The following is a 15759-nucleotide window of genomic DNA, read 5'->3' on the forward strand; positions in this document are numbered from 1 at the left end:
TGCTTTCCCCTAGAGACATGAATCAAACTTTAAAACGTAGAGAAACTTCTCCTGTGTGGATCTGGCATTCATGTAATGTTTAAAGCACATTACAACATTTTTATGACAAAAATGTATATATATATAAAATACATTTTTGTCATAAAAATGTTATATATAAAACCTATACCACCATGCATACAATGGTATTGTAGTTGTATTATTGTATACAACACCATGCATCTTTACATGTCCTTCTGACCATCCATACAATGATAGTTGCTAAGTGCATTATGTGAAGACACTTAACATATTGCAGTCCAGGGAGCTTTCCTATTCAGCTCCAATTGGTGGCTATTTTACATATTAGGTGTGTCTTTTCCTTTTCCTTTCTATCCTCCTTGTGTCTGTCATTCCCTGTCTCTAACTACCCTTTGCATGTGCTTTTTCAAAGTCATAAGTAAATGTTTAGTTCTGTCTAACTGTTGCTAGCCAACACGATTGGTCCATGTCACTGGGTACCAATTGTAAGTAGTATTTACTATAAATACGATTGTCACACAGCCATTTTATCCCTCTTTTCTTCTTGTCTCATACATGTTGATCAGAGTTATAAGTACCCTGTCTTCCTAAGCAGGTGAGTCCTATCATCTCACCAGCTGCAGTGAGTGCAATTTTCATACTTTTCTGAGTCCTTTTGAAACTCCACGAGCATGAGTTGTGTTCCCTTGTCAATTGCGAGTCATTTTAACTATCAATCACTACATTGTTGATAGAGACATGTGTTTAGCATGCTTGAAACTGGTACAGGGTGTCCTGATTGCTACTTGTTTTGGCTAGTTAAATTCTTGAGACTAGCGGTTAGCACTGTCGCCTCATAGCAAGAAGGTCCTTGGTTCTAGCCCAGTGGCCGGCGTGGGACTTTCTGTGTGGAGTTTGCATGTTCTCCCCGTGTCTGTGTGGGTTTCCTCCGGGTGCTCCAGTTTCCCCCACAGTCCAAAGACATGCCAAAGACATGCAGGGTAGGTTAATTGGTGGCTCTAAATTGACCGTAGGTGTGAATGGTTGTTTGTCTCTATGTGTCAGCCCTGTGATAACCTGGCAACTTGTCCAGGGTGTACCCTGCCTCTCGGCCATAGTCAGCTGGGATAGGCTCCAGCTTATCTGCGACCCTGTAGAACAGGATAAAGTGGCTAGAGATAATGAGATGAGATATATATGGTGCTTGAAAGTTTGTGAACACTTTAGAATTTTCTATATTTCTGCATAAATATGACCTAAAACATCATCAGATTTTCACACAAGTCCTAAAAGTAGATAAAGAGAACACAGTTAAACAAATGAGACAAAAATATTATACGTGGTCATTTATTTATTGAGGAAAATCATCCAATATTACATATCTGTGAGTGGCAAAAGTATGTGAACCTCAAGGATTAGCAGTTAATTTGAAGGAGAAATTAGAGTCAGGTGTTTTCAATAAGTGGGATGACAATCAGGTGTGAGTGGGCACCCTGTTTTATTTAAAGAACAGGGATCTAACAAAGTCTGATCTTCACAATACGTTTGTGGAAGTGCATCATGGCATGAACAAAGGAGATTTCTGAGGACCTCAGAAAAAGCATTGTTAATGCTCATCAGACTGGAAAAGGTTACAAAACCATCTCTAAAGAGTTTGGGCTCCACCAATCCAGAGTCAGACAGATTGTGTACAAATGGAAGAAATTCAAGACTATTGTTACTTTCCCCAGGAGTGGTTGACCAACAAATATCACTCCAAGAGCAAAGTGTGTAATAGTCAGCAAGGTCACAAAGGACCCCAGGGTAACTTCCAAGCAACTGAAGGCCTCTCTCACATTGGTTAATGTTAATGTTCATGAGTCCACCATCAGGAGAACACTGAACAACAATGGTGTGCATGGCAGGGTTGCAAGGAGAAAGTCACTGCTCTCCAAAAAGAACACTGCTGCTCATCTCCAGTTTGCTAAAGATCATGTGGACAAGAAGCCACATGATCTTTATCAGAAGCCTATTGGAAAAATGTTTTGTGGATGGATGAGACCAAAATAGAACTTTTTGGTTTAAATGAGAAGCATTATGCTTGGAGAAAGGAAAACATTGCATTCCAGCATAAGAACCTGCTCCCATCTGTGAAACATGGTGGTGGTAGTAGTAGCATAGTTTGGGCCTGTTTTTCTGCATTTGGGCCAGGACGGCTTGCCATCATTGATGTAACAATGAATTCTGAATTATACCAGTGAATTCTAAAGGAAAATGTCAGGACATCTGTCTATGAACTGAATCTCAAGAGAAGGTGGGTCACGCAGCAAGACAACGACCCTAAGCACACAAGTCATTCTACCAAAGAATGGTTAAAGAAGAACAAAGTTCATGTTTTGGAATGGCCAAGTCAAAGTCCTGACCTTAATCCAATCGAAATGTTGTGGAAGGACCTGAAGCGAGCAGTTCATGTGAGGAAACCCACCAACATCCCAGAGTTGAAGCTGTTCTGTATGGAGGAATGGGCTAAAATTTCTCCAAGCTGGTGTGCAGGACTGATCAAAAGTTACTGGAAATGTTTATTTGTGGTTATTGCTGCACAAGGGGGTCACACCAGATACTGAAAGCAAAGGCTCACATACTTTTGCCACTCACAGATATGTAATACTGGATCATTTTCCTCAATAAATAAATGACCAAGTATAATATTTTTGTCTCATTTTTTTAAACTGTGTTCTCTTTATCTACTTTTAGGACTTGTGTGAAAATCTGATGATGTTTTAGATCATACTTATGCAGAAATATAGAAAATTCTAAAGGGTTCACAAACTTTCAAGCACCACTGTGTGTGTGTGTGTGTATATATATATATATATATATATATATATATATATATATATATATATATGGAGCGGCACAGTGGTAAGCACTGTTGCCTCACAGCAAAAAGGTTCTGGGTTCGAGCCCCGTGGCTGGCGAGGGCCTTTCTGTGCGGAGTTTGCATGTTCTCCCTGTGTCCGTGTGGGTTTCCTCCGGGTGCTCCGGTTTCCCCCACAGTCCAAAGACATGCAGGTTAGGTTAACTGGTGACTCTAAATTGACCGTAGGTGTGAATGTGAGTTTGAATGGTTGTCTGTGTCTATGTGTCAGCCCTGTGATGACCTGGCGACTTGTCCAGGGTGTACCCCGCCTTTCGCCCGTAGTCAGCTGGGATAGGCTCTAGCTTGCCTGCAACCCTGTAGAAGAGGATAAAGCGGCTAGGGATAATGAGATGAGATGTATGTGTGTGTGTACACACACACACACACACACACACACACACTCATGCTTGTCCGACAATAAACTGAGAAACATCTCTGAACAGCTGTGTCTGTATCAGTGACTGTTTGCTCCTGGATCGATCAGTGAAGCAGAATCTCCTAGGCAGCAGAGATTGACATTCCTCGATTATACTTTGTCAATTCAACCTCCTTCAGTACAGACAGATTAAAACTTATCAACTGTCCACAAGTTAGCTATGAACTGTTCTGGCACTCACCAATCAGCCTCTTGCTGAGTGGGGTCTCTGATGGGTTTATTTTGTACATCTCCTTTGGACTTGTGACCTTTGGTAATGCTTGAGGGTTTCTTCCTTACCATAGTGCACCCTTCACCACTGAACTTGTGCCGATCCATGTGCAGATACACATTGATGACATTCTCATGAAACCTTACAATACTGGTGTCTTTGGGACAGTCATCATTGTTGGATGTGTGCAAATCAACAAATTCATTCCATTTTTAGCATGGTTGTGTATCCATGCTAGGTTTTTTAATACTATTTTTGTGCAATTTCAAATACACTTTGTACAAAAAAGTTACAATTTAACATACAGTACTTTAAGTGAATTAATCATTAGTGTAACTGCGCACACACTAGTATTCTGTCGCATAATCAAGTTTAGTGTACTAGTGAACTTTTTTTTTCCACTAGCACATGTCTCAGGTATATCAAAATTAGACGTTACATCCTGGCAAATCCAATTGAGTCCTATGTCTTTTGGGGCTATGATTAGCCAGTGTTCCCCTCTCAGCATCAGAGCACTGGTCAGCAAAGTTTATAAGGCCATTGTCATGCTGTATAGCTCCTTGTTAAAATAGGTTGAGTTTGAACGTCTGTGTCCTCACTGGCAACTCTGGGGAACAGGCTGTGCCAGAGACAGATGAATCATGGGCAAAATGTGCTGAAACACTTGTTTTCGAAGTAAATAAGAAGAAAATTGCTCTTTCTGTAAAATGACTCAGCAAATTATTCAACATACCTCCAGGATTTTGAGGTCATTTTCAGTGAAGTTTGATTCTTACTTTTGGGGTAAATGAAAATTAAGGGTTTGTGCTAACTGACGACATTGGGGTTAAGGATGGGGTTTATGGTTAGCTGGTGATGCAGCAATATGATTTCTATCAGATAACCAACTTTGTCTGACATTAATTTTTCTATATAAATATTTCAACACAGATTTTCAGGAAATTGAATGATTTTTCATTCATTAAGACTGTCAACACTGGGACTACTCTGATGGCTTCTTTTATATGATCAAGTTGGTACAAAGCCTATTTCGTTACAAAGCCTATTTAGAAGCAGGGTTGAAAAAAAGTTTAAATGAATTGTGTTAGAATCTTATCCAATCAAAAGTAGCTCGTGAAAATTACACTGAAGTAAAAATGAAAAGATGTTCACATTTACCCAGGTATTTTAAAGCAAAGATATGTTCTCACAGTTGTAACAATTTGTAGCTCTTGATACAACAATGACAAAATATGAAGAATATGGTGAATGTCAGAGATGAAATTAGCGTTTTTTACCTTTTCTTATGACTACAAAAATCAAACAAAGTCCAACTACCTCACTCATTCTATTTTGTACAAATTTCTCAGTACCTGATTCTTTCATTTGGGCAATTTCTGGAATATAAAGAGCCCATGAGAATATAGGAATCCATCAAATATTCAGTCATTCTCATTTTTTTTTTTTAAGTTTAAATCCCTTAAAATTATATAACCCAAATCAGAAAAAGTTGAGACGGTACGTTGAAATTGAAATTAAACATGAAAACAATGACTTGTAAATAATCTGTGACATGTATTGCACTCAAAGCAAAAGCACATTATTTGATGTTTTTCCTCATGAGTTTAATTCAATTAATTAATTTATTCATAAATAATTAATATTTATTTATAAATATGTTTGTTTTTCAAAAAATAAACACATTTTAAAAATTGGGATGGTAAAGCATTTACTACCTTATCATGCTGCCACTCCTTCTCAAAACACTTAAAAGATGTTTAGTGACTGAGGACACCAAGTGATGAAACATTTCAGGTGTTATTTCTTCCCATTCTTCCTGCAAACAGGTCTTAAGGTGTGCAACAGTACAGGGTCATTGTAGTCACATTTTTCATTTCAAGATTTGCCACACATTCTATATTGGGAACAGGTCAGGACTGCAGGCAGGTCAGTCCAGCACCCACACCCTCTTCTTACACAGTTGTGCCTTTAGAATGTGGATTTATATTATCTTGTTGAAATATGCATGGGCATCCCTGGAAAATATGTCCTTTTGAAGGCAGGATATGTTGCTCTAAAATCTCAGTGTACTTTTCCACATTAATGCTGCAATCACAAAAGTGTAAGTTACCTTTGCCAAGTTCACTGACACAACCTTATACCATGACAGACCCTGGCTTTTGGACCTGTTGCTGGTAAAAGTCTGGATGGTCCTTTTCATCTTTGGTCTGGAGCACACGGCATCCATTTATTACAAAAAAGGTGTGGAATACTGATTCATCTGACTATAATGCATGTTTTCATGGTGTGATGGTCCATCCCAGATGCCTCTGAGCCTAGAGAAGTTGACGGCACTTCTGGACACAGTTAACATAAGGCTTCCTTTTTGCACAGTAAAGATTTAACTGGCATTTGTGGATGTAACTCCATACCGTAGTGCTTGACAAAGGTTTGCCAAAGTAATCTCAAGCCCATGTGGTTATATCAGCTATAGATGAATGACAATTCTTGATGCAGCATCATCTGAGGGTTCACAGATTGTGTGTTCATCTTAAGCTTGTGCCCTTCATGCACCAGAATTCCTCCAGACTCCTTGAACCATTTAATGATATTATGCAGCATACAGGGTGAAATATCCAAATCCCTTCATATCTTTCATTGAAGAACATTGTTTTTAAACATTTCAAAAATTTTCCTCATGCCTTTGTTGCCAAACTGGAGATCCTCAGCCCATCTTTGTTCCTCAAAGACCTTTCCTGGATACTGATTTTGTACCAAACCATGATTACAATCACCTGTTGACATCACCTGTTTCAAATCACATCATTATTTAACTGTTTTACCTCATTGCTAGCCCTAAATTATCCCTGTCCCAATTTTTTAAAAATATATTTCAGGCCTGAAATGCAGGAATGGATGTATACTAACAAATGAAATGAAGTTGACCAGACAAAACATGAAATATCTTGGGTTCATACTGTCTGCAATGAAATACATGTCAAAGTACTTTTTTTAATTTGCATTTTCCATACCATCCCGACTTTTTCTTATTTGGGGCTGTAATTCTGTATTGATTAAGTGCTTTCCATCAGTTTAAATATAATGTTAGTGTCATATGCAGTATTATATTTCCGAATAAAACAAAATAATGTACCTAATCAAACTCTAAAGTCTTAAAAGTCATGGTTTTATTTCCATGGAGAAATCTAATCTAAGATTGCAGAGCAAGGATTATCATATTCAATGTTCCTTTTTTCCAAAACTTTGGCCAGAAAATAATTTATTCAGTCTTTTAATAATCTTCTCCAGAAAGACACTTCTACCTTTTGATATGTGCTTCAGGCACATCTTTGCAAAAAGGCTTTGTCCAGAGCATTCTGTTACATGGCTTCCTTCCAACAAACTTACATGTCCACAGACAGAGATTTGTGGGTGAAAGAAGGAAAAGAAACATTGGGAGGGACTAGCAACCAGTAGAGAAGGTGCAAGTTAAAACATTTCTTGCACTAGAAGGACAGGGGAGGAAACAGCAGTGTTAAACAGGTATGTCAGTTGCAACACTGCACAAGCTTGTTTCCCATGTTTTGCTTTTTTTTCCCCACCTCCTCCACTATGGTTGGCAACATCCCTGCATAGAGCTGCCATGGAACACTGATAGGATGGCAGGTTCTTATCAGATGAGCCAGCTTGTCTCAGATGGGATAACAGTGAGCAAAGAGAGGTGAAACCAGATGACACACTGGATTTACACCCTCAGTGGCATCGTTCATTTTTTCATTGGTTCCCACCCTTGTTTCACCCTCAGAAATCCACAGACAGCTTGTGTTACTAACACTAAATTCCCCACGACACCAGCTGTTGTGTATTTTTCAGTGCAGTTACACTGACAGAGTGAATGAACCCTAGTCTTATTGGTTACATGCAGCACGGCATGAACTTTTGGCCTAACTTTTTTTTTTCCCCAGAAAGAATGTCCGGGTTATATACAGTAAATTACAGAGTAAATGGACGATATCATACACTGTGATTTTTTTCTTTTTCTTTTCTTTTTTAAGGACAGACAATTCACCAATACACACCAGAGCCTAAAGGCATGTACTATATGTTGGGGGGGGGGGGGGGGGCGGACAGACTACTACTTACAATATGAATGGCACAGCAAGTAATGGTGACAGAAAGGTGGTCGTATTGTGTAAGTACTGCCCCTCAGTGAAAAGAAACAGATAAAGTTGTTAGTGGGACAAAACAAACAAACAAAAAAAAAACCTGGCCTATCAGATTTTTACACTGATGCATGCACAGATATAGGGTGCTTTGTAATGTAGGAATGCACATACCTCAATAAATGTGTTTTTACATGTTATCGGAGCCAAAGACTACGCATGATGTACACCTTTTTTTCCCCTTCATTTTTTAAATATCTATTTCAAATTCGTGTTTAGAAGGTCATTTTGTTGGTCCATTTCTGGGAAACAGGTCTCTCACCATTCATTTAGAAAGGAGCTTGGCTTTCTATGACTGACAATAACTGCCTGGGAGTCTTGCCATGATGGCTGTCAAGTGAACAGATTTTATTACAAAAACAGTATTCTCTAAAAGTTATATGTATGGTGCCATTGGCCAGTACCACTTATTTTGATGTATGGATTTGCACTTTGTAGCTCAGTAAATCTGCTAGTTTTATTTCTCCCAATCTATAAATTATAGCATTTCATGAAAGTAACTGGTATAGAATTTCCCAATTCCAATCTGCCGCACTGCACATTTTAAAGTATTTTTGACATCTGATTGTAATGTCTGATTTCTGAGTCTGATCGAGTATTTCTATAAGACAAGTGTGAGATTATGCCAGCAGATACACAGTACATCAGTTTAAGAAAAAGGGCCTTAGGTAGCTCAAGAGAAAAGAAGAAAAGTCAGAGCTGACAGTGGAAATGGTCTTTTCTCTAGCTTTTATCCATAGCTTAAAGGGCATATTCTGGACCAATTTCATTTTTTTTAATATGAAAGTTTGTCCCTTTACACACTCATCCAGAAGGGTAATTTTTCATAAGGTCATCTGTCTACAGCAGAAAAAAATAAAATAACAAAACACATCTGGAAAAATCCCAAGGGAGTCTGGAGCCAGAATTGTGACGTTATCTGTGGAAGCGTGAGCAGGCTGCGAGAGCTTTGCGCAATCTCAGTGCACAGCCTGTGTTGACCAAGTGCTCCCATTTCTCTCTCATTGTCCGGTCTTTTGGGAAACAATGAGTACTAATCCCATCAAGATTGGTGTTGCTACACCCTCCTACGATACATCTGTTAACCATTTTAATAATTACGCGATAACATTGAAGAAATTTGCAGAAAACCACCAGGTCATTTTCTCATAAACAAACCAGTGCTGACGTAGGATTCAGAGGGAGGCATCCCAAACGCGACGTCACGAAAATCAATGTTTCCCAGGAAATCCAAATGCCAAGTTTTTTCAGAGGCAGATGAATTCACCTCCAATGGCTTGATTTCAACTGAATTTTTCTGGTATTGCGCAAGGTAAAAAAAATTGCAGAGAATGCAGAATGTTACAGATATTTGACCAAAGTTTAATATAAAATAGGAGAATTACAGTACATTGATCTTGCTCCTGAATTTACCCGTGACATGCCCTATAAGGTTTAGTTTACCATGAGCTGGCCTAGCGGTTAGCATGTCTGCCTCTTGATCAGGAGGTTGGAAGTTCTACTTGCAGTCGGGTCATACCAAAGACCATCATAAAAATGGTACCTGCTGCCATCTGGTACAGCACACTGCAATACAGATGCAAGTAGGGAATCAAACTCTTGCGGTTACCCTAGCTATGTAATAGGCATGAGGCTGAGGGCTATGGAAACGGAGGTTGGCGCCAGCCAATGCACCTTAAGGGCCTGGTTAGTACTTGGATGGGAGACTGCCTGGGAAGACCAGGCCCTGGCATGGGAGGGATTTTTAACGTTTACGTCTGGGGTTGATTAATCATATATTTCCACTTTAATTGATAGTCAAGTCAAGTTTATTTGTATAGCGCTTTTAACAATAAACAGTGTTGCAAAGCAGCTTTACAGAATTTGAATGACTTAAAACATGAGCTAATTTTATCCCTAATCTATCCCCAATGAGCAAGCCTGTGGTGACGGTGGCAAGGAAAAACTCCCTCAGACGACATGAGGAAGAAACCTCGAGAGGAACCAGACTCAAAAGGGAACCCATCCTCATTTGGGCAACAACAGACAACATGACTATAACATGTTCTGGATAGTCATTCCAGAAATATAACACAGCATTATATTTGGGTGTTTTTTTCTGTTTTGGTTACTGCTATGACTTGCTATGAATAGGGCTCCATGAAGGTGTGAATTGATGTCTCCAAGTGCTGTCAATGTTAATTTGAAACTATTAATATCAATTCTGGTCGTTCCAGTTCCCATGGTTGTCAGTGTTTCTGTAACTACATTACTTGATGCGAGAATCATAAAACAAATGCAATAATTCTATTTGTTTTGGCACCAAACATCTGTGTGCCAATCAAAAGTTTGCTGATTGCCAGTACTCTGAACCAGGTTACCTGCTGCTTCAACATGCAGAGGAATATTTTCTAAGAATCAGATATCATAGGGTTGGGTTTCAAGGTCTTAAAGGAGTTAACACCTGTTATGACAAATGATTATCAGTGCATTAAAGTGAATGATAAGAAGACAGTCCCCTTTGTATTTGAGAGGTAGTTTCTGGAAACTAGATGACTGGAACTCTCCAGGGTTTTCATTTTCTTGTACAGTATATTCATCTTTGCAACTGGATTGCAGTTTAAATTATTTGTACCTGGTTATTTCCATCACATTCTAAAGTCTCACAACTCTATGGTATTGCATAATGTAATAGTTGATGTTATAGAGCCTATTTCTATGATGACAGGTGCAAATTATGAGCTTGAGCTCAACCATGTTTGTGGGTTCTAGTTTAGGGACATGAAATAATTTATGGTCCCCCAAAGTATGCATCCATTTAACTAGCCCTGTCTGATCTCATACAGAGACACAGGGATCCACATCCATCTCAGGAGTTTCTTATGGGTGTTCATCAGGGAGGTACACTAGCACTGAAAAGATAAGGCACAATTCAAAACTGTTGCTTGTTTCATGACAAATAGTTTCACTCCTGACCTCTTGTGAGTCATGGCTGATACTGGAAACAGTAACGGAAATATCAGTTTTATGTACGAGGTGCACAGCTCATCTGAAAGGGCTGAGGGAAAATGTTCCATGTTTTTCTCTCTGGATGCAAGCGAAACTGACCCGCCTTTGTTATTGTTTAAGGAGAGGGAGTGTGTTCACAGTGATGATATAAGAAGTGTGGTGTTGTCTTTAATCACAGTCCCAATGAGGGTCCATCCAACGCCTCCCTGAAAGATGACCTATGAGAAGCAGTGCTTGAGAGCCAGCATTTTGACCTTTTTTTTGTTGTGTTAACACACTCCCAAAACATTACATTTCAGAATGGGAAGAAAATCAATGAAAATCATGACCTCATTATGTATGACTCAGAAAGGAGAGAACCTTCTGATTTACCACTCCTTATCAGGTTTTTGAATAATTTTGTGGCAAAATTGGCAAATAAACAGTAGTCTTATCTGATCTGTATTTATATTCACATTGCCCTTTAATTTACCTTGTGTGCACTAATACATTTTTTGAAAGGTTCCATGACATTCTACACAGATGCCATCTAATGAGCCATGTTTAAGCTTCCCTGCTCTGGGTATGAGATTAAAACTAGGTGTGCCTAATTACCCCACAGGCAGAGACTTTGTACATGGCATGTCAACTTGTCTGCTCTTTGCCAGCATGTTATCTTAGGAAAATTCCATCACCACCCTAATTATGCCTTTGACACTTGCATTTTCTTTGCACTAGATATATTTACCAATGACATTCCACATGGAATGTGTTTCTTTCACTTTGCACTTTATTTGCACATCATTCTGTGATGCAACTCCTAATATAACAAAAGACTGGCCTTACTTGTTAAGCTACTGACATAAGATACCTTCTAAATTTAACCAAGATTAGAAATGATCTTGTTATTCCACAATTATGAAACAAAAAACTCCACCAAAATCCAATCCTACCTGTGCGCTTCAGGCACTTCAGTAAGTAGAAACCATCTTGCAATCTTGATGTCTTCCTCCTTTACTTCTGTCTTTACAAATCAGTAATTCTGTGCATGGAATGAATTAGCCAGGGCCATCATGCATGCTGCGTCACATGTACCTCTCAGAGAACAAACTTGATGAGGTTCTGGGATCAATAAAACTGCAGGGGAGATGAATGAGCTCAGGCAACTATGGTGGACCTCTATTTCTTGGTATCTGTCAGAAAATGATGAAGCTGCAGCCATGCTCTGACCCAGCAGATAACAGTTTCTTGATTCAGAATGTGTAGAGGCATGTGGAATGAAGTTTTAATACAGTAGATGTGAATATTTCACAGGCAATCTTATCACCTTGCAACAAGGGATCATATGGAGAAACCACAGTACAGCTGTAGTCAGTAATTTTAGAGCTCTTAGCTTAACAATGTCTGGCTAAATGTCATCATAATAACAAGGTTTTCATCTCATCTCATTATTTCTAGCCGCTTTATCCTCTTCTACAGGGTCGCAGGCAAGCTGGAGCCTATCCCAGCTGACTACGGGCGAAAGGCGGGGTACACCCTGGACAAGTCGCCAGGTCATCACAGGGCTGACACATAGACACAGACAACCATTCACACTCACATTCACACCTACGGTCAATTTAGAGTCACCAGTTAACCTAACCTGCATGTCTTTGGACTGTGGGGGAAACCGGAGCACCCGGAGGAAACCCACGCGGACACGGGGAGAACATGCAAACTCCGCACAGAAAGGCCCTCGCCGGCCACGGGGCTCGAACCCGGACCTTCTTGCTGTGAGGCGACAGCGCTAACCACTACACCACCGTACCACCCCTAACAAGGTTTTAATATGATATAATCCTGGTCATGCTGGTAATTAATCATTTGCATCAGCAGAACAATGTTCCATTACTGATACTGATACATTTATGCATACTCTTTTCTGAACCATAAGTTCTATATTCAGAGAATATTCAATCTGTCAAGTATTGTGTTGTCCCCATGAGGTTTTAATATTCTTCCACCATTGCTGCATCATTTTAGTTAACATTAATGCTTTTGGCTAAATGGGGACTGTTGTGTAAGCAACATTCTAATAATGTTATTGAAGCAAACCCTTATAGCAAATGCTTTTAGAAAACTACCATCTAACTTTCTTAGAACCTGTTGAATACTTAAACTAGATAAACACTGTGCTTTTAGCAGGAATTAGATACTATATAGTTGTGCTTTGAATTGTGGCTAAATTGTGTGCAAATCAGATGGTAATTCCTTTGTGAATTGAGCTCTCAGATGTCACAAACAATTTCTGAAATTTAATCAGACATAGAGTAGTGTGAGCAGTGTCATAATCTGATATATCAGAAGTATAATAACAACCATCAGTTGAAAGTCTGTGTGGATGCTCAGAATCCATATTCACATTCTATAGCCTGCGAGTGTCTAGCTTGTGTAATGAGTTTGATTCCAGCAGCAAACAAAGCTGTCACTGAGAGAAAAACAGAACAAAAAACATGTAATGGAAGCAGCATTAGCTGAACAGTGGCAACAGTGTCCTTCATGTCCATGTTCCTTATTTTCATTGCCAGACTGAAGTGACTAGTGGAATCATTGTCAACTAGAAGGACACACAGTATAGTGCATACCTCTGCCAAGCCACATATTATCAACATCAAAATCAAATCATTTGGACCTAGGATAAGACTAAAGCTGTACACCAAATTTCATCAAAATCTATTCACTACTTTTTGAGTTACGTTGGGAAAAGACAAAAAATCTTGGATCTGCATACATATCCGGATTTGCATCAAAATCCAATCAATTGTTTCTTTGCCCATGGCCCACCTTTTTTGCAAAATTTAATAACAACAATAATAATAATAATAATAATAATAATAATGCACATTATTATTATTGGGACATATGGAAAATGCAAATAAAAAAGAAAACAGTGATAATTTGATCATATATGCATATATGATCAAATGATCACTGTTTTCTTTTTTATTTGCATTTTCCATATGTCCCAACTTTTTCAAATTTGGGGGTGAGCATCTTTATGATGTGATTTTCACCATCATTTCAAGAGAGCAAATGTGAGCAGTACTAGTTAAATGACAAGCTTTCTTTTGTCCAGTAGTATAAGCCTGGCTTTAAAGAATGTTTGCTGTTTGCTTTAAATGCCCTGTAAGTAATCTGCAATTGAAAAAAAAATGGCGCTTATTGCTAGGTTTCATGTGATGTCACATCTACCTCATTAGTTATTCAAAACTTTAGCTGGTGGTCTACCAAAGCTCAGTTGACAAAGCGTTTGTACGGAGAAGGCGCATTGCTCGCATGAAAAATGCCTTATGCTTGCATTGTTTTAGGTTGTTTGAATTGATCAAACCATGAAACTGATAAAAGTTTCTTCAGAGTTCCCCCTGAACTAATAAAAAAGGGTAAACAAACATAGGATTTCACAAAAAGACATCGAGAAAGGTGGCTTTTGAACGTCTCACTGACATCGAAAGGAGCCGAGTCGAAGCATGCTCGAGTTTGCAGTGATCACTTCGTGAAAGGTTTGTATTTCCCTCTCAGCTATGTCCTTAGTGTTTTCCAAGTACTTTTCTTGCTGTGTGTTATTATTTTATGGTACTTTTTTTAGTCACAAAGTGCTAAAGTCCCCAGCTGTTTCTTTGTTTACTCCTCACAAAGTCCATATGCATGAAGGTCACGACAAAATTCGTACCCAGCCATACAGTTACAATGCGCCGTGATCACTTCTCCATCTTGTTTAACTAAGATCCAGGTCTTTAAAAGGGTTTCTGATGATCTTTGTGAATGATTTACCTGAGAGATAACAGCGAACACAAGTGAGAATCAAGTGAACTGTTGTTTGTTTACATTTCAACTTGCAGCGCTTCGTTGTAAAGACACAAACGAAAAGCTTTAAAAAAAACATACTTACATGGGCAAAAACAATACAGGATTCATTCAGCAGCAACTTGATACTGAAGTCCTTTACCCAGCCACATACAAAAAAGTTGTAAGCCTCCATACTCTTCCACACTTTCATCTGTTTTGTTTCAAGATGTTGGGGAACTCGACTGAAGGGTAGTTTTCGAGATCGTATGACAAATCCTTCTTTCCCAGACTGTCGGGGTCTATTCCATTGCACATAGCAATCTTCTGAATATATCTAAACTGAGCAGTGGCTTCTAGATTACGAGCATACTCTGATAAGTTATCGCTAGTTGTTTGCACTACGGCAGTCGTTTAGACCACCAACTATTTCACTTCTGATAAAATTGCTAAGAAAAGTCACATGACTGAAACCCAGCAACTGCAACATTCATTCGGTATGCGGAAAATACTGATCACCTTGCGTCTCTTAGGTGTCAGGTTTCAGCATGGTAGTTTTCTTGGCAGGAGACATCAGTGGGATAAAAAAAAAAGCTTTGGTAAAATGAAATTCCCATTTACGGTTGACCAGGCATGATCAAATAAACAATGACTAAATATGTATGCAGGTTTCTGGTAAAAAAAAAGTCTCTAATGATTTACAGCCAGAAGAATAGCTTAATGACACAACTGTGATGTGTTCCAACAACATAGTTCAGAGAATCCACAGATGATCTGCTCAACATTCCCTCACTGGTCTTGTTAGCACTTTGTTCTGTGATTAAAGAATGTTCAGTCAGAGTGCTAGAATAATTGTGTGGCCATATGTCTCATAATTCCTTATATATTAATAGGCTCAGTGTGGGGGAACCAAGCTTTATAGGACCAGGTGCCAAAAGTATTTATTGCATGCTTGTTTATATATCCCTATAAATTGAATTTAATTCAACAAAAACTTAAAATTAATTTTGAAGTTTAGAGAATGAACAGAAAGCTGGCAGTGCAATATACCAAACAGCTGCCAAGTTACTTATTATTATGTGATGACCTTCAGGCAGTGTCCATGTCTGATAAGACTAGAGTTCCATTGGGACTTTTTAAAAGGAGACCAAAGAAAAGAAAAAGTCCCTATCCTTTCCCTAGTATCGTCTGAATCACTGCTCCCTGGCACAAACTTTACAAG

This window comes from Neoarius graeffei, chromosome 9, assembly GCF_027579695.1.
Source record: "Neoarius graeffei isolate fNeoGra1 chromosome 9, fNeoGra1.pri, whole genome shotgun sequence".
Lineage (NCBI taxonomy): Eukaryota > Metazoa > Chordata > Actinopteri > Siluriformes > Ariidae > Neoarius > Neoarius graeffei.